Source organism: Eurosta solidaginis, chromosome 2 (assembly GCF_040869045.1).
Source record: "Eurosta solidaginis isolate ZX-2024a chromosome 2, ASM4086904v1, whole genome shotgun sequence".
Taxonomy (NCBI): Eukaryota; Metazoa; Arthropoda; class Insecta; order Diptera; family Tephritidae; genus Eurosta; species Eurosta solidaginis.
Genome location: NC_090320.1, coordinates 101,715,090 through 101,740,366, shown reverse-complemented (window position 1 = coordinate 101,740,366; position 25,277 = coordinate 101,715,090). Strand labels below are relative to the sequence as shown.

Sequence of the window (25,277 nt, the reverse complement as noted above, 5' to 3'; positions counted from 1 at the left end):
AATTAGGCTGAAAAATTAGCCAGTAGAATCATAGGCAGGATCGCCATATAAAAGATTAAAATGAAGTAACTGGTTTTGTGAGTTTTCAACATCAATGAGCGAATGCTTTTTATTCAAATATTGTCAGCTTATTTATACTAAATTATTCTAAATATATTCTTACATACATATTTACTTTAAGCATACATATTTACATGCATATTTACCTTAAGCATACATACTTACATACCTACATACAACTCGATACAAAATATGTACCTACACACGTGTGTTGAGTTGTGACTTCTGTGGGAAATGCAACGTTCGCAAATTTGCTTGAATGCAAGTTTGGTTTGGTTTGTGTTGTACACACACCTGTATTAAATCGTGTAAATGGCTATCTCAGCAACAATTATCAGATGCCTTTTTATGTGTTGATGAACACTTAAACTATTCTTGTTATAGGGTAGCATATTAGCTGATTTAAATATTTGACATTCAATTGTTGGCTGTTTGCACTACATTGTGTGTTCGTCTGTTTTTCCACAAAGGCTGTTCATTTAGAAGTGTGTTCTGACCTCACCACGAATGACTTCAACACAGCTTTTGCCCTATTCACTGGCCGCCGTGGCCTACCCTATCAGATATTTTCTGACAACGGAAAAACGTTCGTCGGCGCACAACGCGTACTACAAAGGGAATTCACCACATTCCTCAAGGAAGCCGCTACACACGTCGCCGAAAAGTATGCAACTCACGGATTCTCATGAAAATTCATCCCACCATACGCTCCACAAATGGGTGGTATATGGGAAGCGGCCGTGAAAAGTTTTAAGATACACTTTACGAAGGGAGCAGGAAACCAGAAGTTCTCCTTCGAAGAGCTCACTACCCTCTTAGTACGCATAGAGGCGGTCCTCAACTCCCGACCGCTCTCCCCTATGTCCGAAGATCCAATGAATCCCCTAGTCCTAACCCCAGGGCATTTCCTACGTGGTGCACCATTCTTGTCATTGCCGGAGCCAACTGTAGAGCATCTCACCCTGGTCAACAAATGGCAGAAACTGAAAGTGCTTCACCACCAGTTCAGCACGCGATGGAAGAACGAGTAATCAAGGAGCTGCACAAGCGGTACAAGTGGAAATGCCCTCAACGCAATATTCAAGTTGGAGATTTAGTCGTGGTAAAGGATGATTTACTACCCCAGAACGAATGGTGTTTGGGACGGGTAATCACTTTACACCCTGGATCGGATAACCATGTTCGAGTTGTGGAACTCAAAACTTAAAACGGACTAATAACCAGGAATATTGCCAAACTGTGCGTGCTACCAACTGCCTAGCAGTCCTACCCCTACCTCCGGTACCCTCAGCTTTCAGGGCCCCTAGCAATCTGAAAAGATATATAAGCTACCCTCACCCGTGTCTGAAAAATACGAATATTTTTTCTCTTTCCTTATCTATACGGGACCCGCAGAACAACCGAGGGCCAAAGTGTCGCCTCAACGGCATGTGTTGAGACAGTGTCGGACATTTTTAGCGATGCAACCGGGGGAACGATATCAGTGTGCGAAAACCCACCGGAACTGCCTTAACTGCCTCGCCATTTCGCACATCACTGGGGCCTGCGACTCTCCGAGCAGCTGCCGAAAATGCCACCTCGGCCACCACACGTTGCTACACCGGACTCGAAAGAACAACAACGCCGGACGCCAGGGCAACGACAGTCGACGCCGAGACAGGGCAAATCCAAGAGCCCGCGCGCGAAACCGCCAAAGCGCGGTACAAAGCTAATCGGCTCGGCAAAAAGCCAAACTGAGAAAACTCGTCGATAAGGCACGGGCGGCCCTGGACCGGGTCGATGCCGTCCTCAACCCAACCACGCGTCGGGCTGGGGGGAGCATGTTGAAGACATGATCCAGTTTTCGAACTAAGTCGGCCCCCCTCCGTCTGGCAACACCCGGCCATTGCGGCCAAGTTCAAGCAGCACATCAGCTGTGCTTGCCGACCACCACTGTGCTCACTCTCAAGTTAGTTGTTCTCAAACTACCCAACTACACGCGTCGCCCGAATCGCAATCGTTCGCCGTATTTATCGCCCACCCGCCGTTAAATTAATTCTTATTTTCATTTTATATTTCAATTTAATTTCATCTCCGTATCGTTTTACTTTCGCTGTGTTTGAAAATATATATTGAATATTTACATATATGTGTGCCCTCTTTTAAATGGAAAAGTGCTATGTTAACGAATTTTTTATACAACTTCAAATCTAATTATGTCAATGTCAGTAAGAATGGGCACACATAACTGGTGCACAAGTTATATATGACCATTCTCCAAAGGCCGGTGGTATAATGTGCCCTTAGAATTAGGCACGCTTTCACTATATCAAATTGTTCATTACATATTTACATACATGCAGACCTCACACGTCAAAAACTATTAATAACATATTGCTGAGCAAACACTTATGAATTGACTACACATATTTGTTTATATCAGTCAATTGGTCACGGTAACGTTGGCCATATACACAAATATGTACTCAAATACCGAAATAAGATCATGCCAATATGCTGACTTTACATACAGTAAACATGTACATTTTAGCTCATAACTATTAGTGTAAATAGGTATAAGTAGAATAAGAATATTTTGTATAAAAAGAGAAGCATTTTCAAAATAAACAAGAATCACAAAGAATCACTTTGAATGATCGAACGCTTAAACATCAACTCCGTATTAATTATATTATAATCTATTCGTCTTCAGTACTGGCCCATTGGCGGCCGTAAAACCGTAAGTTGAGTTATTAATAAGTGTGTTCGGTGCTTTCATGTCAAACCCAAATCTATGCAACACTTAATGGGAAGCCTGCCAGCAGCAAGGGTTGAATGCAGTCGTGTATTCCTAACAACCGGAGTCGACTTTTGCGGTTCGTTTCTCTACAAATCCGACGTACGAAACCGAGCTCCAATCAAGTGTTATATTTGCATATTTATTTGCAACTAAGGCTATACATATGGTGCTGGGCAAAGATTTGGCAACCTAGTCATTCATCGCTGCCTTAAAGAGATTCATTGGTACTCGCGGTAGGCCGCAACTCATATGGTTGGACAAGGCCACTAATTTTTTTGGAGCAAAAAATTAGCTATCTGAATTAAAAAACTTATTCTTTGATCAAGAGAATGTGAAAGTAATACATGAAAAGTGTGCTAGCGATGGAATTGAGTAGATGTTCATACCCCACGCTCTCAGCAATTTGGCGGCTTATGGGAAGCCGGAGTAAAAATGGCCAAATATCATTTTTATCGCGTAGTTGGCCTTTCCCTATTAAATTTTGATGAGCTTCGCACACTTGTGTGCCAGGTTTGCGCAAAAATAAATTCACTTCCCTTATGTCCCGTTTCAGGGAACCCTGATGACATTGAGTTGCCTACACCTGTGCACTTTCTTATTGGCGCATCTTTCACATCAGTGGTAGAACCTGACCTTACCACAGTAAGCATAAATTGACTTAGTAGATGGAAGCGTATATGCTACATACAACAGACTCTTCTTCAGCAACGCCAAAAATGAAATTCATCGGCAATAAAGCTAAAGCCTGCAAACTTAGTTTTGACGAAGGACGAGAACAAACCGCCGCTTAAATGGCCACTGGCCAGGGTTATCGAAACTATTAGTGGAAAGACCAGTTGGTTCGGGTTGCCACTCTGAAGACTGCAAGTGGGATCTACAAACGGTCGGTGACAAAATTGTGCCTACTTCCAATTGACGACAATGTATTGAAAGGCTAAACCTTTCAACGGGCGGAGTATGTTTAGTTATAAACACATTGTACATATTTTAAAGTATAAGTTACCAATTCCTTATTACTACGTTTTGTCATGTACGATCACTGATAACTTTATTTTCTTATTATCACTTGCAATTTCTAATGTTCATATTCATATACATAACTTCATACACACATATGCAAACATTTGCTAACTTTAAACCTGCACTTCCACTAACCTCTATTGTTATCAATGCTAATAAACCTGTTTACCAGAATCTTTGTTGTACATAAAACATACATACATATGTACATATGTATGTGAGCATAAAAAACCTATTGTGCACTCCGGCAGGCTTTATCAACATATGTTTGTACATAATTATTTACATCTATTGTTGTGGTACAGTTAAATCAGGCAATATTTCTGCACAAATGAAAGGTGCTCTTTGTACAATAGATGCATAGAATAATGATATGATAAGCTATATAAGGGGGTAACTACTAACAACAGTTGTTTGCCATTCGTCTTATGTTCATGGGGCAAACCACATAACAAATCAAATTTCGTACCTATATCGTACTGTTTCTTTATAGAAATAATAACACGGGTAACAAAAAAAGCTTATTATCCTAAAAACAGCTTAAATATGGTATATGACGAAAGACGAATTCAACTCGACTTGGCCGCCAGAAAATTGCTTTGCTGAATGTTGTTGTTGTTGTTATACTGTGCATTGTTTATACTTTATTTCTTAATGTCAAACAAATTCACAACAATAATTACGCTTTCCATGCGCAACGAAATTTCAATTGACAAACAGCTGACTTCGAAAATTCGAAATTCCCCAATTACTGTTCTCCTTCTCGCAAGAACAAAATTTCGAGGGAATATTTAGAATTGGGCTGTAAAATATTTTTGGTCCACCGTCACTTGAGGTAAAATAATTATATGGTTCCTGGGTAGAATATAACCAGCTTCTTACCACAACTGTAGCATTCATTCATTCACTCAGTCCCTCATTCATTCATTCATTTGTACATACATATATTTTGACTCGTTTTGGTATGTCTTGAGATGCATTGACCCTTACATACATATTCATTCAATTGTACATACATACATCACGACACGCGCTACGACAGTCTACTGTCTCGTAAGTTGAGGCGTATTCTGTTTCAATTTAAAGCTGATGAATTGCTCACCACCAACCTTTTCCTGCACAATTTATTCCCACGACGCGTTGCCACTTAACTTATTCTATTCCGTTTTTGCTTACTAAGCATTTCCCACAACTAATGTTATTTGCGCTGAGCTTGCGCTTCCCACCGAGCTGAATATATGTACCTACGCAGTTCATATTTTGCACACTTAGTATATAAGTATGTATTAATGTAAATATGTAATGTAGGTAGCTCATAAGTATTAATTAGAATAATTTTGTATAAATACTCAGGTAACTTCGCTTATAAAAACAATGATTGTTTTGACACCCAAACAGAACAAAGCATTTTTTTCTAATTTTACTCATCTTCTGATTTTATTCATTACATGGCGATCCTGCCATAATAAACAGACTGCTAAACAAGCAGGACTGGTTTAGCCGTCATTATTTTATACCAAGCAGGACACGCATTACATGGCGATCCTGGCAATTCAAGTATTATTAGCAGACTGCTGTTCTGAAGCAGACTGCTAAACTCTTGAAAGGATCCTGCGAGACCTGCTAAACATCCTTAGCAGAACGTCTTAATTATTCGCAAGGATCCTGCCTCAAGCAAGACAAACCTAAGAAAAGGCAGGAATCTCAACAAATTGGAAAATTTACGCAATATTTGCTAAACGTACTTCCAAAATATCAAGAAAGGTGCTTGAAGTAAAAACTGTTTCGGAAAATATTACTTACTTACTTACTTACTTAATTGGCGCATAACCGTCTAAACGGTTATAGCCGCCCAACAAGGCGCGCCAGTCGCTTCTTCGCTCCGCCAACCGGCGCCAATTTGTCACACCAAGGGAGTTTAAATCGTTTTCCACCTGGTCCTTCCAACGAAGTGGGGGCCTTTGCCTCCATAGGCGGGTTCCGATAGAAACACTTTCTTGGCCGGAGCATCATCTTTCATTCTTATAACATGGCCTAGTTAGCGCAGCCGCTGCGTTTTAATTCGCTGGCCTATGTGAATGTCTGCGTATAGCTCGTACAGCTCATCATTAAATCTTCTTCGGTACTCGCCATAGCCAACGCGTAGAGGTCTATAAATCTTTCGAAGAACTTTTCTCTCGAACGCTCCCAAAGCCGCTTCATCCGCTGTTGTCATGGTCCATGCTTCTGCCCCATATAGCAGGACGGGTACGATAAGTGACTTGTATAGTATGATTTTCGTTCGCCGAGAGAGGACTTTAATTTTCAATTGCCTATCTAGTCTGTTGCGGTCACCCTGTGCGACGGATCTGGACCTAAAGTCCGGCAACCTCATGTCCGTGCCATGTCAGCAAATGACAAACGTCAGTTGCACACTTATCGGTGCAATTTCCGCGGCCAACTTCCCTTTTAATCGACAGAAGCGGAGGCGAACACACGCGCCAAATAAAGGAAAAAAAAACAGGAAAAGTTCTTCCCACAAAATTTATCGGGTCACTACTTATGGTTTTGGAAGCTATCCAGTGATCGCAAAATAAGCGTATCACACCGCCCGACTGGCCACTGAGTTTGGCAATTGTTTGGGGGCAGAATCCACCTTCTTCAGCACGGCCTATACGTGTCGGCACTGCAATTTTTTGGCCATCCTGCATCAACACTTACATTGTTGTAAAGTGTGCTACATTCGTCAGCGGCGTCGGAAAGAGCTGCAGTCTGGTCCAGCCGGGCGAAACAGCTGCCGTATCGCCTAGACGATCGGGGCCACGCGGTTGGTAAATCAACCACGGCACCTACGAGTACATTGATCGGCCGGCGCGAAAAGGCGAGAGGCAAATGGTCGCATATCCGCGACCGATATAAGAGCGTAACACCACCGGGCATCTAGGGCCATACCCAAAAGCTTCATAACCACTTCCAAGGAGCGCTTAAGGAAGCCTCAGTAGCATTCATCTAAGCGCAATATCGATACAGGACTACATCCAACTAATGAAGCAGCACTCTGGTCGGACGGTTTACAGGTTTTTCTAGTTTAAGCATATATTTAGTAACGGGTAGAAGCACATATACGTTTTTGTACACAGCCATATATTTGGTGGTGAATCTCGGGGAGTGTTCGGTAACACCGCGAATAACGTAGGTTCGTCCCTCGAAATACCCATCCAAAATTAAAGTTTGAATAAGAATTATAGGGAGGGTTACGAGGAGAGAATTAATTCGCCACCGCGGGGTTATCCAACTACCCTGAGAGTATTCCCTGACACAAGACGTCTTGTAGGGCTGGGTGGGAATTTGATCTATTCGTCGGATGTTCTCCTAGAGGAATCTAACCCGTTCGGGTTTCTTTTGCGTTGTGTTTTATTTTCTTTGGGAGGGCGAACCGACGTTCGCATGTATTCCTGACATTGCGTTTGTATAGCAGTGACTGCACTCAGCAGAGGATCCCGATAACGCCAAATGTTGGTATCACCTATATACGTTTGTTAGTTTGTGGATAACCCATGTAACCAAGAATGAAAATTGAATTGAATCAAATATTGTTGATAAACAATCGAGAATAAGTACAGGAGCTAGCAATTATACGTTTATATAATCCTAGGTCAAAGTAGTTGATATGTTAAGCATTTATGTACACCTAAGCTAAACCCGGTTGAACCGGTCGAATATTCGTATAAGCCCAGCAGCTAATAGAATATAGACAATATCGGTCACTGAATTAGACCTCAAATTAGCGGGCAGCGTGGTATCCCTGGAGTGAACATGGAGGGTATCAGGTATGTATTTTTTTTTCTTATATGGTGCGGTCGGCATGACTCAGAGTCGCAAGAACCCCGTAGTCCGGCGAGCTAGCTCGTGCTAAAAGCAAGCATACCTGCGCGACGATTGGGAAATGCAACATGATGGTGAGGAAATCGGGAGAGCATGCGTTCGCCTGACAGAAACACCGCACGTAACAGAAAATGGCACCCGAACGTGGGGCCCACAGTCTTGTGAGCCTTGAATAGAGTTTTTTTTTGTCGGACACACTCTGGGGGTATACAGGTTTGCCCAAGGGATTTGAATGGGTTTCGCCCCAGGATTTCAGGTATATTTTGGGTGAATTAATAACTACAATTGTTTCAATTTAGAATTTTTTTATAATGCGATGCATTGGGATCTTGATCTGGCTTGGGTATAGCCGGTCAATAGTGCCAATGTCGGGGGGTATGATGAATGGTGTTCTGTTATCTGGCAGCTTGTCTTGGGCGTTGTAGGTACTGGGCAATAATGTCAGAGAACAAAATCCACTCACCAGGAGTCCCATTCCAGGCAGCTCGTTTTGCCAATCGAGAAGTAGTAGACGAAAGTGTTCGGGCGGGATTTACGAAAGTGTTCGGGCGGGATTTTAATTGGGTTGGGGTGATCTGATTAGGTATCTCAGGTGGTCATTTAGGAGCCATCTGATTGAAAGTGTTCGGGCGGGATTTTAATTGGGTTGGGGTGATCTGATTAGGTATCTCAGGTGGTCATTTAGGAGCCATCTGATTGTGCTAGCAGCCGAGAAAGGGGGTGGACAGAGTCACTTTAGGGGGGACAGACATCGACGATCCGCTGGAAACATTAGAGGCTTTCCACCCACCAGCGAGGGATAAGCCGGCGCGAAGGGAATTCATGGGAGACGAGGGCACGAAACGGGAAGGTCCGACGGTAAGGAAGGGCGACGCGGTTAACTGTGATGGGCGATTACACAGCATGATATGCTATAAATGTAATCAACCCAGTAGGCAACCATGCGCAGAATCCCAACCGAAAAACTTAGAGGGTGGCGGGAAAACCGGGGAGCCCTGGCAACGTCAACAGACCCCGGAGAACTAACCACCAATTTTAACATACCAGATCTAACCAACCAAGACGATCGACATTCTAGCAATCAGTCAAGCCAAGTTTTGACAAAGAGACAACGGAGCCAGTGCGCGGACCGATACCACACCTAACGCTGCAGGAGCGGCAAGCCCGATATGACGCGGCGCAGAAAAGAATTTTTGGAAACTCAAAGGACACGGAAGCCAAGAATATGGAGCTAAGCACGGCGAAGGCGAATACGGAACGAGGGCCAAGTAGGTAGTGGCGGAAGATTGCGGGGTTACGCAGGCGTGCACTGTAGCGGCGAAGTGAAACGCGGTCAATAGAGGAATCGGTTATTCGCGACTCTGTTGATAATCGGCCATACACACAAGTGGACATCGAGGGGATCCGAATGCAAGGGTTGCTGGATAGCGGCGCGTCGATAAGCTGTCTGGGGTGAGTGGCGCGCGTTTGGGAGAAAGAAATGGAAAATAAGACGCACAAGTTGAATGAGCGATTGAAAACAGCGGATGGGAAAGCACAAGCAGTCGTGGACAAGATCGACGTGACCATAACGTGGAGGGGCAAAACCAAGGCCATCACGCTCTGGTCCCAAGCCTCAAACAAGAACAGTATCCGGGTATCGACTTCTGGGACGCCTTCGGAGTAGCACCGATGGTGATCTCGGAACTGGATACCCAGGGACAACTTGAGTTGTCAGTCGACCAATACCGAGAATTGGAGCGTATCAAAAAGCTTTTCCCATCATTCGCTGAATTAGGACTTGGGAGAACGCATCTCATTGAACACACGATCGAAGTATCCGATGAAACAATACCGAATACTACCCCATGTCGCCAGTTAAACAAAAGTACGCATACGAAGAAATCGACCGGATGCTGGAACTCGATGTCATTGAAGAGAGTAACAGTGCCTGGAGTTCGCCGATTGTTCTAGTGGAAAAGCCCGGGAAAAAGCTTTTGTGCGTAGATATGAGGAAGCTTAATGAACGCACTAAGAAAGACGCGTACCCAACTTCACATGTGGAAGGGATACTGGCACGGCTACGAGAAACACATTTTATATCGGGGATTTATCTCAAGGGCGCCTTTTGGCAGATTCCACTAGAACAATCCTCAAGAGAAAAAACTGCGTTGACGGTACCAGGGCGGCCGCTTTATCAATTTAAGTGATGTCAATGCACCGCAGCGACTATGCAGACTAATGGACAAAGTTATACCGGCGTGCCTAAGGGAAAATGTTTTCGTGTATATCGACGACCTGTTGGTTTGCTCTCCGGATTTTCAGTCTCACATAGTTCACCTGGCGGAAGTGGCAGAGTGTCTCGCGAACGCTGGCTTAACCATAAATCTAAAGAAGCAAAAGTTTTGCCAGAAAGAATTAAAATATCTAGGGTTTATTGTTGGACAAGGTGAGCTGAAGACCGACCTCGAAAAAGTTCGGTCCATAGTCGAGTTCCCAGTTCCAGTAACCATAAAGCAGCTTCGGAGATTTCTGGGCATGTGCGGGTGGTATAGGCGCTTTATACCAAACTTTTCTACAATTGCGGCACGACTGAGTGCCTACGTAAATCGAAGACGTTCGTCATGACGGACGAAGCAACTGCAGCGTTCGACAAGCTCAAAGAAGCCCTCACATCAACAGACGTGCTAGTGAACCCAGATTTTTCTAAGCACTTTTATATACAGTGTGATGCATCGACTCAGGGTATCGGGAGCGTCCTATTCCAGCGGGGCAACGAAGGAAACGAGCGACCCATTGCATTCATGTCGCAGAAATTAAATTCGGCTCAGCGAAACTATACTATTGCGGAATTGGAATGCCTTGCCGCAGTAGTGAGCGTGAAAAAGTTTCGCGCGTATGTAGAAGGATTACCATTTACCATCATCACAGATCACATGAGTCTAAATGGGCTCATGGGTCAGAAAGACCTCTCCGGACGTTTGGCTAGATGGAGTTTGAAACTTCAAGCATTCAATTTTGAGGTGGAGCATAGGAACGGGGCGCAGAATGTCGTTCCCGATACCTTGAGCCGAATGCACATGGAGCAGGTTGACGAGCCGGACCGCACAATGGAGATCAATTTCGCGTCACCAGATTTTTCAAGCGAAACATATGAAGCGCTGAAATGGCGCGTGGAGCAGAATGCTGAACGACTACCCGATTTATGGATGGTGGACGGCGTGGTGTATAAGAGAATCCGCCCGAGGTGCGCAGAAGAGATAGAGGAGTCTGCATGGAGGATATGGATACGGGAGGGACTTACGTTAGGACTCATCGAAAAGGCACACGACGATCAGTCGGCCGGTCACGGCGGTATAGCAAAAACGTTGCATAGGCTGCGCTCCAAATATTTCTGGCCTGGCATGGTGGGGGCAGTCCGCAACTTGTAGCGCGCGGTGTGGTCTGCAAGTGCTCCAAAGCCCCGAATCTATCTCAAAGACCACCTATAGTACATCGATTCCAGTCCGAAAGACCATTGCAACGGTTTTATGTGGACTTTTGTGGACCATATCCACGCTCTCAGACTGGAAACACGGTGATGTTCGTAGTACTTGATCATTTAACAAAGTTTATATTTCTTAAGCCAATGCGACAGGCCACGGCGTCGGAGGTGACCAAATATTTAGAAGAAGAGGTTTTTCATGTGTTCGGAGTGCCTGAGACCCTGCATTCCGATAATGGGAGGCAATTTATCGCCGATTCGTTTGTAGGGTTCCTCAAAACCTATGGTGTAAACCATGTCAAGACAGCTGCGTATGCATCACAGTCGAACGCGTCCGAAAGAGTTAACCGGTCGTTACTGGCCATGTTAAGATCATACATCGCGGAGCGCAGTCAGTTCCGATGGGACCAGCATGTTTCCCATAAAGCCTTCGCATTACGAAGCGCCGTACACGAGGCGATCTGTATCGAGCCATACAAGGCGGTTTTTGGCCAGACCATGGTCCAACATGGCTGCACCTACGAAATTCTTCGGCGATTGGGAGCATTGAGGGAGAGCGACGTGGAGATCCTGCACCGAGATGATCGTTCATGGCTCATGCGTGAGAGACTGATCCACAATTTGGAGGAGGCATACAGAAAAGGACAACAGACGTACAACACTCGGACTAGGCCAGTTAAATATCGAGAAGGAGACATCGTGTATAGCAGGAACTTCAAGCTCAGCAACGCGGTGGATGGATTTAACGCTAAGCTGGCTCCAAAGTATCTTCGATCAACGGTCCTAGCAGTCAGGGGGAACGCATTATATGAACTGGGCGACGTAGCAGGTCATTCCGTAGGGGTTTACCACCCCAAAGACATACGGCGATAAGAGAATGAAGATAAGGCGACCAGCCTTTCGAACGCTTAGCCAAGCAGAGCCGGCAGCAGCGCTCGCCCTGGGACGGATCTGGACCTAAAGTCTGGCAACCTCATATCCGTGCCATGTCAGCAAATGACAAACGTCAGTTGCACGCTTATCGGTGCAATTTCCGCGGCCAACTTCCCTTTTAATCGACAGCAGCGGAGGCGAACACACGTGCCAAATAAAGGAAAAAAAAAACAGGAAAAGTTCTTCCCACAAAATTTATCGGGTCACTACTTATGGTTTTGGAAGCTATCCAGTGATCGCAAAATAAGCGTATCACACCGCCCGACTGGCCACTGAGTTTGGCAATTGTTTGGGGGCAGAATCCACCTTCTTCAGCACGGCATATACGTGTCGGCACTGCAATTTTTTGGCCATCCTGCATCAACACTTACATTTTTGTAAAGTGTGCTAAATTCGACAGAGGCGTCGGAAAGAGCTGCAGTCTGGTCAAGCCGGGCGAAACAGCTGCCGTGTCGCCTGGACGATCGGAGCCACGCGGTTGGTAAATCAACCACGGCACCTACGAGTACATTGATCGGCCGGCGTGAAAAGGCGAGAGGAAAATGGTCGCATATCCGCGACCGACATAAGAGCGTAACACCACCGGGCATCTAGGGCCATACCCAAAAGCCTCATAACCACTTCCAAGGAGCGCTTAAGGAAGCCTCAGTAGCATTCATCTAAGCGCAATATCGATACAGGACTACATCCAACTAATGAAGTAGCACTCTGGTCGGACGGTTTACAGGTTTTTCTAGTCTAAGCACATATTTAGTAACGGATAGAAGCGCATATACGTTTTTGTACACAGCCATATATTTGGTGGTGAATCTCGGGGAGTGTTCGGTAGCACCGCGAATAACGTAGGTTCGTCCCTCGAAATACCCATCCAAAATTAAAGTTTGAATAAGAATTAGAGGGAGGGGTCCGAGGAGAGAGTAATAATTCGCCAACGCGGGGTTATCCAAATACCCTGAGAGTATTCCCTGACACAAGAAGTCTTGTAGAGCTGGGTGGGAATTTGATCTATTCGTCGGATGTTCTCCTAGAGGAACCTAACTCGTTCGGGTTTCCTTTGCGTTGTGTTTTATTTTCTTTGGGAGGGCGAACCGACGTTCGCATGTATTCCTGACATTGCGTTTGTATAGCAGTGACTGCACTCAGCAGAGGATTCCGATAACGCCAAATGTTGGTATCACCTATATACGTTTGTTAGTTTGTGGATAACCCATGTAACCAAGATTGAAAATCGAATTGAATCAAATATTGTTGATAAACAATCGATAATAAGTACAGGAGCTAGGAATCATACGTTTATATACTCCTAGGTCAAAGTAGTTGATATGTTAAGCATTTATGTACACCTAAGCCAAACCCGGTTGAACCGGTCAAATATTCGTATAAGCCGAGTAGCTCATAGAATATAGACAATATCGGTCACTGAATTAGACCTCAAATTAAATTTATATTGTAGAGCGTAAGATTCCGACGAAATAGAGGTAGTGCCCGATGGTAAGGCACCCTAGTGCATGAGTGCATATGTATAAGGAGGAGGGCGTGGGGAATAGGTGTCGGTTGCACCAGTTAAGGTGCGTATAAGGACTCATATAAAGAGCGGCTAGCATTGCCATAGCTCCCACACCATACATACCCCAAGTATATATGTATGCACGCATGCATGGTAATGGGCAAAGGGAGGGATGTTCAGGTACATAATTTTTAAGGTTAATTAGTTGTGACTTTTTGTTTCGAAATCATGGCTACATATGATAGCATACTTATTTATATGACATAGTAATACAATAAACATGAATTGTTAATTTTGTAGATTTGGTGACGATATTCTTTTAGATGTGGGGGAGACGGACGGACATGCGCACAGTAAGGGGGGAGTGAATTTTAAAGGGGGGGGGGGGGGCAAGTACCAGCATTCATTTTGGGGTCGGCAACGAAATCATTAGCCATTGTCGACCATGGAAGGGTGGGTGATGAATGGCTGGCCAATCGTCATCTTTTACCAAGGGGGGGGGGGGGGGGGGGGGGGGGGGGGGTTTCCCCGGGCAGCGTGGTAACCCTAGAGTGAACATGGAGAGTATCAGGTATGTATTTTTTTCTTGTATGGTGCGGTTGGCATGACTCAGAGTCGCAAGAACCACCCCGTAGTCCGGCGAGCTAGCTCGGGCTAAAAGCAAGCATACCTGCGCGACGACTGGGACATGCAACATGATGGTGAGGAAATCGGGAGAGCACGCGCTCGCCTGACAGAAACACTACACGTAACAAATCCAAAGTAGCATTTATTGGGAAGGTTGATTCTTCGCTGGATTTCAGTGCTGATGTTGTTGATAGTGTTGATGCTGGTTCCCAAATAAACGAAGTCTTTTACTATTTCGAAATTATGGCTGCCAACAGTAGCGTGTTTGCCAAGGCTCGATGACAGCAGGCACTTCGTTTTGTCCTCATCCACCATCAAATCCATCTTTACCACTTCTTTTTCCAGTTTGGAGTAAGCAGAACTAACAGCGCGGGTGTTTAGGCCGATGATATCAATGTCATCAGCATATGCCAGTAATTGCACGCTTTTATAGAATATTGTTCCAGTGCGGTTAAGTTCTGCAGATAGTATAATTATCGCCAGCATCAATTTAAAGAAATCGCAAGATAGGGGGTCACCCTGTCTGAAACCTCGCTTAGTTTCGAACGGCTCGGAGAGGTACTTCCCCATTCTGACTAAGCTGATGGTGTTGCTCAACGTCATTTTGCACAGCCGTATAAGTTTTGCGAGGAAACCAAATTCAGACAGAGCGGCATATAGGCAGCTCCTTTTCGTGCTGTCGAAGGCAACTTTAAAATCGACGAAGAGGTGATGTGGGTAGATTCTCTTTTCACGGGTTTTTTCCAAGATTTGGCGCATTGTGAAAATCTGGTCGATGGTCTGAAGCCACACTGATAAGGTCCAATCAGCCGGTTCACGGTGGGCTTCAATCTTTCGCACAATACACTTGAAAGGACCTTATATGCGATATTAAGAAGATTCCACGATAGTTGGTGCATTTTGTAGTATCCCCCTTCTTGTGGACTGGGCAAAGAACACTTAGATTCCAATCGTCGAGCATGCACTCGTCCGCCCATATTTTGCGAAGAAGGCGCTGCATGCGCCTTACCAACTCCTCGTCGCCGGACTTGAATAGCTCCGCAGGCAATCCATGAGCGTCCACGGCCTTGTTGTTTTTCAATCTGGTTATTGCTATTCTAACTTCGTCATAATCGGGAGGGGGGACATATATTCCGTCATCATCGATTGCGGGATCGGGATCGGGTTCGTCATCTCTGCGCGGTGAATCGCTGCCTCCATTTAGGAGAGCGGAGAAGTGTTCCCTCCATAATCTAAGCACTCTCTGGACATCAGTTACAAGGTCGCCGTTTTCGTTCCTACAGGAGTTTCCCCGGACGTAAAACCTTCCGTCTGTCGCGTATTTTTTGGTAAAATTTTCGGGCGTTATTCCTGGTGGCTAGCAGCTCAAGCTCCTTGCACTTACGTCTTTCTGCTTCTGCTTTATTCTTCCTGAAAAGGCGCCTCGCTTCCCTTTTCAAGCGTAGCGTTCACGCAATCCACTTGTTGCGCTCGCTTTTAACGTAGCCCTGTAGGCAGCGTCTTTTCTTTCGGTTGCAACGGCATTCTTCAGCGTACCAGTTGTTTTTTCGTGGCCGCCGGTAACCAATTTTTTCCTCGGGTCATCGGATCGTGCGCACATCTAAAACACTGGAGGCATGCCGTCCGTCTATCACAACGTGATCGATCTGATTGCGAGTATTTCAATCAGGAGACAGCCACGTAGCTTGATGTATCTTTTTATGCATGAGCCTCGTGCTGGATAGGACCATGTTTCGAGCACCGGCAGAGTCAATCAGCCTCAGTCCGTTAGGAGAAGTTTCATTGTGTAGGCTGAACTTTCTGACTATAGGACCAAAAACACCTTCTTTGCCCACCCACTCGTGGTAATAAATGAGTAACGAGTAATAATTCACGAAACGAAGAATAAATCATAGCTTTTTTCTGTTTAGGATAAAAAACATGCTTTTTTTGAAAATTAAGTAAAAAAGTTAAAATAAAAGTAATGTTAAAAGTAACTTTTGGTTACTTCGCTCTGTAGTTTCTCCAATTTATTTTTAAGATCAGCGGCCTCTGCTTCCAAAGCATGCATACGCTGCACAGTTTCGCTGGCTTTGCTAACTAAGGCAGCTACCTCTACATTAATTTCACTCAGCAACCTGTTCTACAGCGCAGTTATTTTATCAGATAAGCCGTCAAATAGCGACTGCAGCTTATCAGACTGTTGTTGTAGTCTCTCCTCTAATTCACGAAGCGCCGTAACAACTGAAGATAAGATTGCACTCTCATCTTGCAGTCTCATTGCCTGAGGGGAACCTTTGATCTGTCGGTGTTTAAGAGAAGGAGGGAGGGGTGGTGTCATCACTTATATTATGTGTATGTATGTATGTAGGTTGGAACTGTTTATTGTTGACAAACAAACGATGTGAAGTTTTGTTTATAATTTTCTCTAATTTCTTTTGATTTGCTATTTTTAAGTATTTTCACCCATACTTGAAGTTTCTAAGCAAATTCCTGATGCAATTATGATCCGATAAGATATTTTAGATAGTGGACTTTGTGACACAAAATTATATATATGGTATACAATAGACTTTTGTATATAAAAATAAGGAGCGAAAAAATACACATCCGCACTCGGCGACCGCACGACAGTTTTAATTTTTTGCATGTGACTGTTCAGTCTACAGTATCATGTCAGAATAGCCGTTAGGATTCTTAGGTTATCTTTCGAGAGGCCTATTAATGCCCTATATCGAGTTGCGCTGTAATTCCCTAACAGTAACTTAGATTGTCTCAGGCCTGGCATATTGCGCCAGTGTTCTTCCCTCTTTTCCCTCTCTTCTACTAACAGATTCCCCCTAATTTCCTGCGGGCATACTGGCAGGAACGGCTTGGCACCAATGGGTCGTGTCGTTGCTGCCTCTCTGGCCAGGCTGTCCGCCTGCTCGTTACCCTCAGCTCCACTGGGAACCACAGGAAACCAGGCCAGCAGTAGTTCTTTGTGTGCTCCTAGTTGATTTAGCTTTTCAACGCACACAAGGACAAGTGCTGGTTTTATTTCAAATGCTGAGATCGCCTTGAGGGCGGCCTGACTGTCACTGAGTATGGCAGTTGTTTCATTGGAGTATTCGCGCTGAAGGTTCAAGTCAGCGCACTGGATTATGGCGAATACTTCCGCTTGAAAAATGCTTGGGTATGCTCCCAGGGGTGTTGATATCTTGGCTGTGGGTCCAACGACTCCAGATCCAATCCCCTCAGGCGTCTTCGAGCCATCGGTATATAATACTATTCTATTTAGCTGATGAATGCTCTCAATTCTATTTTCCTCCCATGTACCCTTCTCTCCCAGTTATATTTTATACATTTTCTCAGAAACTATCTGCCTGAGGATATCATCCCTCGGGAGTTGAGAGACTGGGATCTTCTCTCAATTCCTCCATATTCCGGGACGATATGACTTTACCTTTGCCCGAGCCCTCCTTGAGGATATTCAGGAGGGTTCGCTTGACTGACTGCTCTATCGATATATGCAGCGGGGTTAGATCGAGGATAACTTCCAGCGCTGTTGTAGGGCATGTGCGCATAGCTCCCGTTATGCACACGCATGCCAGTCGCTGAAGTTTTGTCAGTAATTACCTCGTCGTCGCCCCAGTTGTTCTCGATGCCCAGGCTATCGAGCCATATGTTCTTTTAGGTTTCACTATCATGGTATACATCCATTTTAGCACATGTGGGCTACAGCCCCATGATTTCCCTGCTAGACGTTTGCATACCATCATGGACCTCGGGGCCCTAGTTTTCATGCAGTCGAAGTGTTGTGTCTATAGGAGCTTGGTGTCAAAAATTACCCCCAAGTATTTCACAGAGTTCCATATTCTAGTGCTACGCTATCTATTGTTATTGCTCTCAAGGCTGGTACGAATCTTCTTCTAGTGAAGGGGATGATGGTTGCCTTAGATTGGTTGATGTTAAGCCCCACACTGGCGCACCATCCCCTTGTAATATTCAATGCTCTTTGTTTTATGTCACAGAGCGTACTCTCGAATTTACCCCTTGCAATTAAAGACGATGTCGTCAGCACATCCTTGGCATCTTATGCCACTGTTTGATAGCTCTTGCAGGAGTTTATCCACTACTAGGCTCCACAGAAGGGGTGACAGGACGCCTCCTTGGGGGCACCCCTCGTGGTATTAACCTTAACTGTGCTGTTGCCTACATGGGCTTTAGTGATTCCTTTGCTGAGTACATTGTCAATCCATCTATGGATAGGCCTCTGAATTCCTCTTCTATGCAGAGCTATGTTTACGCTTTTGTGAGATGTGTTGTCAAAGGCACCCTCGATATCGAGGAAAGCGCAAACCACTGTTTCCTCTGTTTCGAACGCCCTCTGTATTTCAGATGTCAATTGGTACAGAGCTGTGTCCGTGGACCTACCCGCTCTGTATGCATGCTGGCTATGATATAAAGGCCAGCTCTTGAGGGCGTTCGACCTGATTTCTTGGTCTATTATCTTGTCCATTGCTTGCGAATAGTCCATTTTACTTACTTTTGGTATGACAACTACTTTTGCTCTTCTCCACATCATGGGTATATATCCCAGTGCTAGGCTATCTCTCATGATCCTGGCGAGATGTGGAATAATCTGTGCCCCTTGCTGCATTAGCGCCGGGTAGATGCCATTCCCCCCGGATATTTGTATTTCTCAAAGGATTCCACTACCCATCTGACTCTGGCCTCATAGAAGAAGGAGTTGGCTAGTTGCCAGTCTGATGGGGTTGGTCTCATTCTGGGAAATACAGGTTCCGGTACTTGCGGAGAGGCATCAGGAAAATGCGCTTGCAGTAAGGCCCTTGCTCGCTCCTCCACCGGACCGGTGCCGTCTGGGAGCTTAATTGATAGGTTAATCTCTCTCTGCTCTTTGGCTAGGGCCTTGTGGAGCCTTGCCCCTGCAGGTGTGATCGAAATTCCTTCACACAAATTCCTAAAACTTTCCCTTTTTGCTTTCCTTATCTCTTTATTGTACCTTGTTATATTTTGGGTGTATTACTCCCAGTTGCCGGTTCTCCTGGCCACGTTAAAGAGTTTCCTGACTTTCTTCCTTAGCAACGTCGTAGTCCGACAAACCGCTTTCGCTATCGTCCCGCCTATCCAGTGCCAGCTCTTAGAGATTCAGACACTCAAAGATCTCCTGTGTGGTGGGTATTACATGGTGCCTTAGTTGCGCAATTTCGTCGCCACTACTTGCTGCGGTGGGAAGGTTTGTAGTCTCACGAGCACGGATGGTGTCGGTGCTCGTCTCCGACAAGTCCTCGTCCGACATCTCGCCATTGTCGACGCCCTACACCGCATTGTCTTACGGCCGCTCACTATTCCCTGTTTGCTTCTACCTCCAGGGTCTTACTTGGATCAGGCCGTACCTGTAGTGCAGCCTGAAACCATTCCTACGTGTGAGCTGGTAGGATTCTTCGTCAATACTCACGTCTAGACGTAGGCCCGTTTCCTCCGCGCTGGTGTTGATGACGTGCCACCTCTGCGTTTTGAGGTCCTCGTTCTGGTTCGCGAGGAGCCGGATCGCAAATTCTCTGGGGCGATCCGCACTTACGGGGAGGAACATTGTCACGTTATGGGTGGCGGTGTGTCATCCCCGCGCCTCGTGCATAATAATGGCCCTGCTCACCCCTCGATGTTGGCACTACTTCTTCGAGCCACTTTGCGGCTTTCTCGTCCTCGCAGTCTACGAGAAGGAGCCCTGCTCGAAAGTACACCCCACAAAATATTAGGGCATGCCCACACCCCCCGAACACTCCATCCGTAATCCGCTCCTGGAGATTTGTTAGGTCTTCTTGACTTAGGGCATCCGCTGGGTAGTTCCTGGGTAGCACAGCCCCTCGGGTACCCCTGAGGTCGTCCAAAAAGCTCTGCCGCCTAGGTTGCAGTGAGCATGGTTGCAGAGTTCTGCGGAGCAGAGGCTCGTTGCCTCTTGGAACTAGGAGTTTACTCCGGCGTAATCTGCCCGATCCTACGCTTTTCAGCGGGAGCGGGTGTATGCTGGCCAGCTGCCGCTGGCTGTCCTCTATTTCCGTCTCTGTTTCTTCGTTCGGCGGTCGCTGTTTTCTGCTCGTGGGCTGGTTTATGCCTGCGCTCGTCTGCCCTGGCTCTTGCCTCCCTGGGCGACAGGCCCTTCTCAAGGTATCGAAGATACCATTTTACGCCAGACCCACTTAGTCCAAGGCGCCACCGCTCCCATCTGACCAATTAGTATCGCATGCGATCGGCATAAGCCCCTGCACCACTACAAGGTGACTGCCTTGGCACGAGTAAAGGGACAGGTTGAAGACATGTGCTAAATATTTGAAACCCTCTTTTCCTAGGCTTTTAAGCATCGTCTGGGCCCACTGCTTTAGATGGTTCAGCTTGACCGATGGCATCTTCAACCTATTTGGCGGTGATTTTAATTGGGGACGTGCTGAATTTATGTTTATGTGCGTGTCTGTTGGCCCTCCGTCTATCTTTGTCAACCGTGGAATGCATTATATATTGTCGGCAAAAAACTCTGGCGCTTTTTTCGCATCCGGCAGCACTATATCACCAAAGGCGATGGAAGTTTTGTCATTGTGCTTGGACGGATTCGATAGGGAGTTTACAGTGGGCCAAAGCTTACCCACACCCACCCTTATCCCTTATTTTGGGGGTCGACGGGATCGAGCTGCCTTATAAGGTCACGTTCTCTCGCTAAATTTGGGGCCTCCGGCGGAAAATGCAGCCGAATTTCGTGAATTCTTCCGGCGGGAATAAAGCGAGCCAAGGCGGATTCAATAACCTTGCGGAAAGCACGCTCCCCTTGGCGAGCATCAGTCGGGATAAGGAGGTCAGCAAAGCGGCTATCTGTAAAGGATTTGTATTCATCCCACTTTCGTTTTTTAAAGTTTATGAAAGTGCGCTTTTCGGTGACGATGAAGTCGGCGGTACGCTCGAGTGAAATAAGTAATAAGTATTGGCAGGTTGTTGGATGCTAATGTTACCATCGGCTGCCAGTTGACGCAATTTACGAGTCCTGCGCTCACGATTGATATACCTACAGAAATGTGACAGCTTCCTACCATACGTGTGGGGGCGTCTCCGTTTATTGTGCAGAACGTTGATTCTTCTATTTGATCCGCCCACATCCCACCCCTTCTGCCCTCCTGCAAGTTTGAATACCATAGATCGCGATGGATATTGAAATCTCCTAAGATAATGCGACTATCGCCAGTGAGTACGGCGCTGATATTAGGGCGGTATACACTGGGCAGCAGGTGGCAGGAGGGATGTAGATGTTAATGATTTCTAGGTTTACATCGCCTGACCGGACAGATAAGCCGTGACGTTGTACGACATTGTCCCTGCGGCCGATGTCGGGATCAAATATATGATATTCCACTGAGTGATGTATGATAAACGCGTGGCCGCCTCTATTTCCGCTCTCGCGACCTTTTCTGTGAACATTATACCCACAATAGCTCTGCAGAGCGGATCTTGGTGTGAGTTTAGTCTCTTGAATCGCAGCAATGCGGATATTGTGCCGCTTCATGGAATCGACTATCTTCGTGATCTTGCCAGTTAATCCATTACAGTTTAACTGCAGAATTCTGAAGTGCTGCACTACAGAGTGGCTGACAAGTCACCAATAATACTACAGCAAAGGCGATCCACTTACTTAGTAAAGTCAGATAAATAGAGCTGAATGTCGTCCGCATACGCACCAAGTTTAAAATGCTGTCATATTATTAAAAGAGGGGCTGAAAATCAGTGGTCCAAGAATGGAACGTAAAAGTCTAGTTGAGGGGTCGACTGCTAATACGATATTACAAATATTGAGAGAGGTGTCAAGAGGTGTCACGTCTTGACATCAGTATTAATAATCCGAAGGCGGAAAATAAACATTTTAACTCGTTCAAAAGATATTAATGAAAAACCGAAAAAAGACCCGTGGGTCCCTCCGAAACCGGGGTGGTATCCATAGTATTTTTGCGCGGTACACCTTTCTGAATTGGCGGAATTCGGCTGCGCTTATTTTTCTTTTCTGCCTACGGATTATTGTTGTCGAGGTCAATACGCGTCTTTTGACACCTCTCTCGATATTTTTGGTATCGTATTAGAAGTCGACCTCTCAACTACCCTTTTACCGAATGGAACCCTAAGTTACTCCAAGAGTGAGCGGCTTCAGTTATACAAATCAGCTCCAATTCGAATTCAATTAACCTCAGAACATGTTTACCAAAACCAAAGTGAAATTTTAGCTTACTCATTAAGATGCAAGGACAACAACGTTAAATTACTTAGTGTCGAAGGGAGGTCTAAGTTCATCTAAGATCTTGGGCATTGCTGTGGCGGAGATGTAATTTCTAAAACCAGACTGAAGAGGATTCTAAATACACAGTAGAAGTAAAATCGCATTTGAAGCAAAGATGTCTCCTATCATATTGGTCGACGGTCCTTTTAAACTTTTTTTTATTAAAAATAGCGTGGTCCGAAATTGTTCAGGCTTATAGTGAAATATGTGGGCGGTGCCACGACCATTTCCAATCAGTTTTGTATGTATTAAAATTCTTATTTAAAATACACTTTAGAAGTAAAATAGCATTGATATACATTTTTTTCGCAAGGACGGACATATATATGAAATTGTTCTAGGTGGGAGAGGTTGATGCCTTGAATGCTTTTACTCAAATTTGCAGGAAGTACTAGGAACTCTACCAAAAATTTAAAAGTCATCAAACAAGCTATCTACTTTAGTTATCCAAATAAAAACTGTTTTAGTTGACCTGCTATAAAAATTTAGTCCCGGTTATGTTTTTTGTTTTTTTAATATTTTCTTTGCTAATTTTAACTTAAAGGAATGAAATAATTATAGCGTTTTTGGAAATTACTTTCATACTTTGCTGTAATTTGTAAATGTATTTTAGGTCTGCCCGTCACAGCTCACAAGTAAGTGACAGGATTGTACAAACGGAGACGTGAGGCAGCTTATAGAAGACCAGAACTTATTTTCACTCCAAAATGTCTTTAATAGTGGCTAGAGATGGCTTACTGATTTCACCTGTAAATATCCAATGCTTTAAGAATGCAACCAGGGTTGACGTTGTATACATTTAGAAACATTTTTAATGAGTGGATACTAAAGAGCAAAAAATTTCAATTGGATACATTTTTAAGCTGGAAGGTTCAATCAAAGTTTAAAAATGGTAATGGAATAAAAATTGTATGCAGTTCGATGTATTTTTGGATTAAAAAGTAATATACCTTTCTAACGTAAAAACTTGTTCACATGTTTAGCCTTAATCAAATCTAATTACATTTTATTTTAGGACAGGTAAATGTGTTTGCGGGATCGCTTTTTTGTGGTGGAAAGCGGGTTTTTTCTTTAGCCATGAGCCATCAAATTATTTTTCCTCAAGAGCCGCTGTACCTTGCGATTCTAATTTTCATGTTTATACCATCCTTCAATTCCGCGAAAGCAGTTTTAAATGTATTCACAAGAGTCATGATGACGATATTCCTATCAACATGTTCAGTGGCCTGTCGTGGTCGTCCACTTCGAAAATGAGAGGATAGTCACCTATTTATTATATTTCGTCCATAATCTTTTTAAGGACAATTTTTTGTAATGTACTTCGCCTACTATTTCCATATTTTAGGTGATTTGTTCTTCGTAAAAAATAATTAATGTAATATAATCAAGGATAAAACTATTACTTTTATGAAACATTGTTGCTTTTACGAAAACTGCTAGGGACTTTCTAGCTTTCTCGACTTAAGATACCACCTTAGTTAGGGAATTATCGATAAATAACTAAAAAGTTTCGTTATGCAGCTGTAGGGACTGTGGAAAGGCCGTAACAGGGAAATAATTTTCCTCAGCTGTTTTTTTTTTTTTTTTTTTGTGACCGTAAGTGCACCTTATAGTACAAAAAATAGTGTCCTAGATATATATTTAACTAGATTGAATAAAATTTTGAAAAAAGGGGTACACAGTTTTACTGAAGTTAAGCTAAGTTAATGGCGGTATATAAAGTACAATAGTAACTATATAAAATATATATATTAGACATAATATAGACAGTTAATTAAAACTATACTAAAGGTAAATTAAGATTAATGTGAAGATAAATAATGTAATAGGATGCACTTATATTTGCTTTGGTTTATAAAATAAATAAATGTAAGGCGTGATAACCTATGAAGAGATTTTAGGCTGAGCTCTCTTCCAATTTGCGCCGTACTCCAATTTGCGTCGGGATCTACTTGTTTTATGCCGACCCCGAACGGCATCTGCAAAGCAGATGAGTTTTCACTGATAGTTTTTCATGACAGAAATACACTCGGAGTGTTTGCCAAACACTTCCGAGGGGCGCCCCTAATCGAAAAAACTTGTTTCTAAAATTTTGGATGTTGCTTTGCTCGGGGCATGAACCCAGGATCTTCGGTGTGGTATGCGGAGCACGCTACGATCACACCACGGCGGCCGCAGTTGTTTTGGTTTACATTGTTACTTATTGCAACTGGGATTGAGTTCCATATACGAATAGTGTTGACGAAAAACAGCCTTGTAGAGACCACAAAATTATACTACATGATCTGAGAGATCTTGCAAATGTGAGTTTCTCATATAAGTATGGTGAGGATTTAATAGAAATCAACGGGATCAAGCAAATCCTGATAGTCGATTATATCACATCCAAGGGTTAAAACCGCCACCCAGAAATATGATCGAGCGTGCGTAACCTAAAAACGTAGTGAGTTACATTACGTTAGCGAGTACAAATACCATTACTATTGTGACGAATATTACCATCTCCAAGTGTTTACTAAGTAAATAATCACGGAACACAAAAAAAAAAAACATTGCAGCGAGCCACACATGTAGATGTACATAAACACATTAATCATTATGTAGAGAAACGCATGTCATCATCAGCTACTACTTCGCTCACATATATACACACTGCAAATACACGCGCGTCGTATGGCTAGTGACCAGATAGAGGATTCTAGAAGAAGAAACGTCTAGGCATGGGCAGAGA

General features: G+C 44.4%; 1 protein-coding gene across 5 annotated transcripts in view; it reads right to left on the bottom strand.

Moving 5' to 3' along the window:
• vari (MAGUK p55 subfamily member vari) overlaps nucleotides 1-25,277 on the bottom strand; it is a 767,475-nt gene that overhangs the window by 202,350 nt on the left and 539,848 nt on the right. The gene's annotated exons all lie outside the window — the stretch shown is intronic.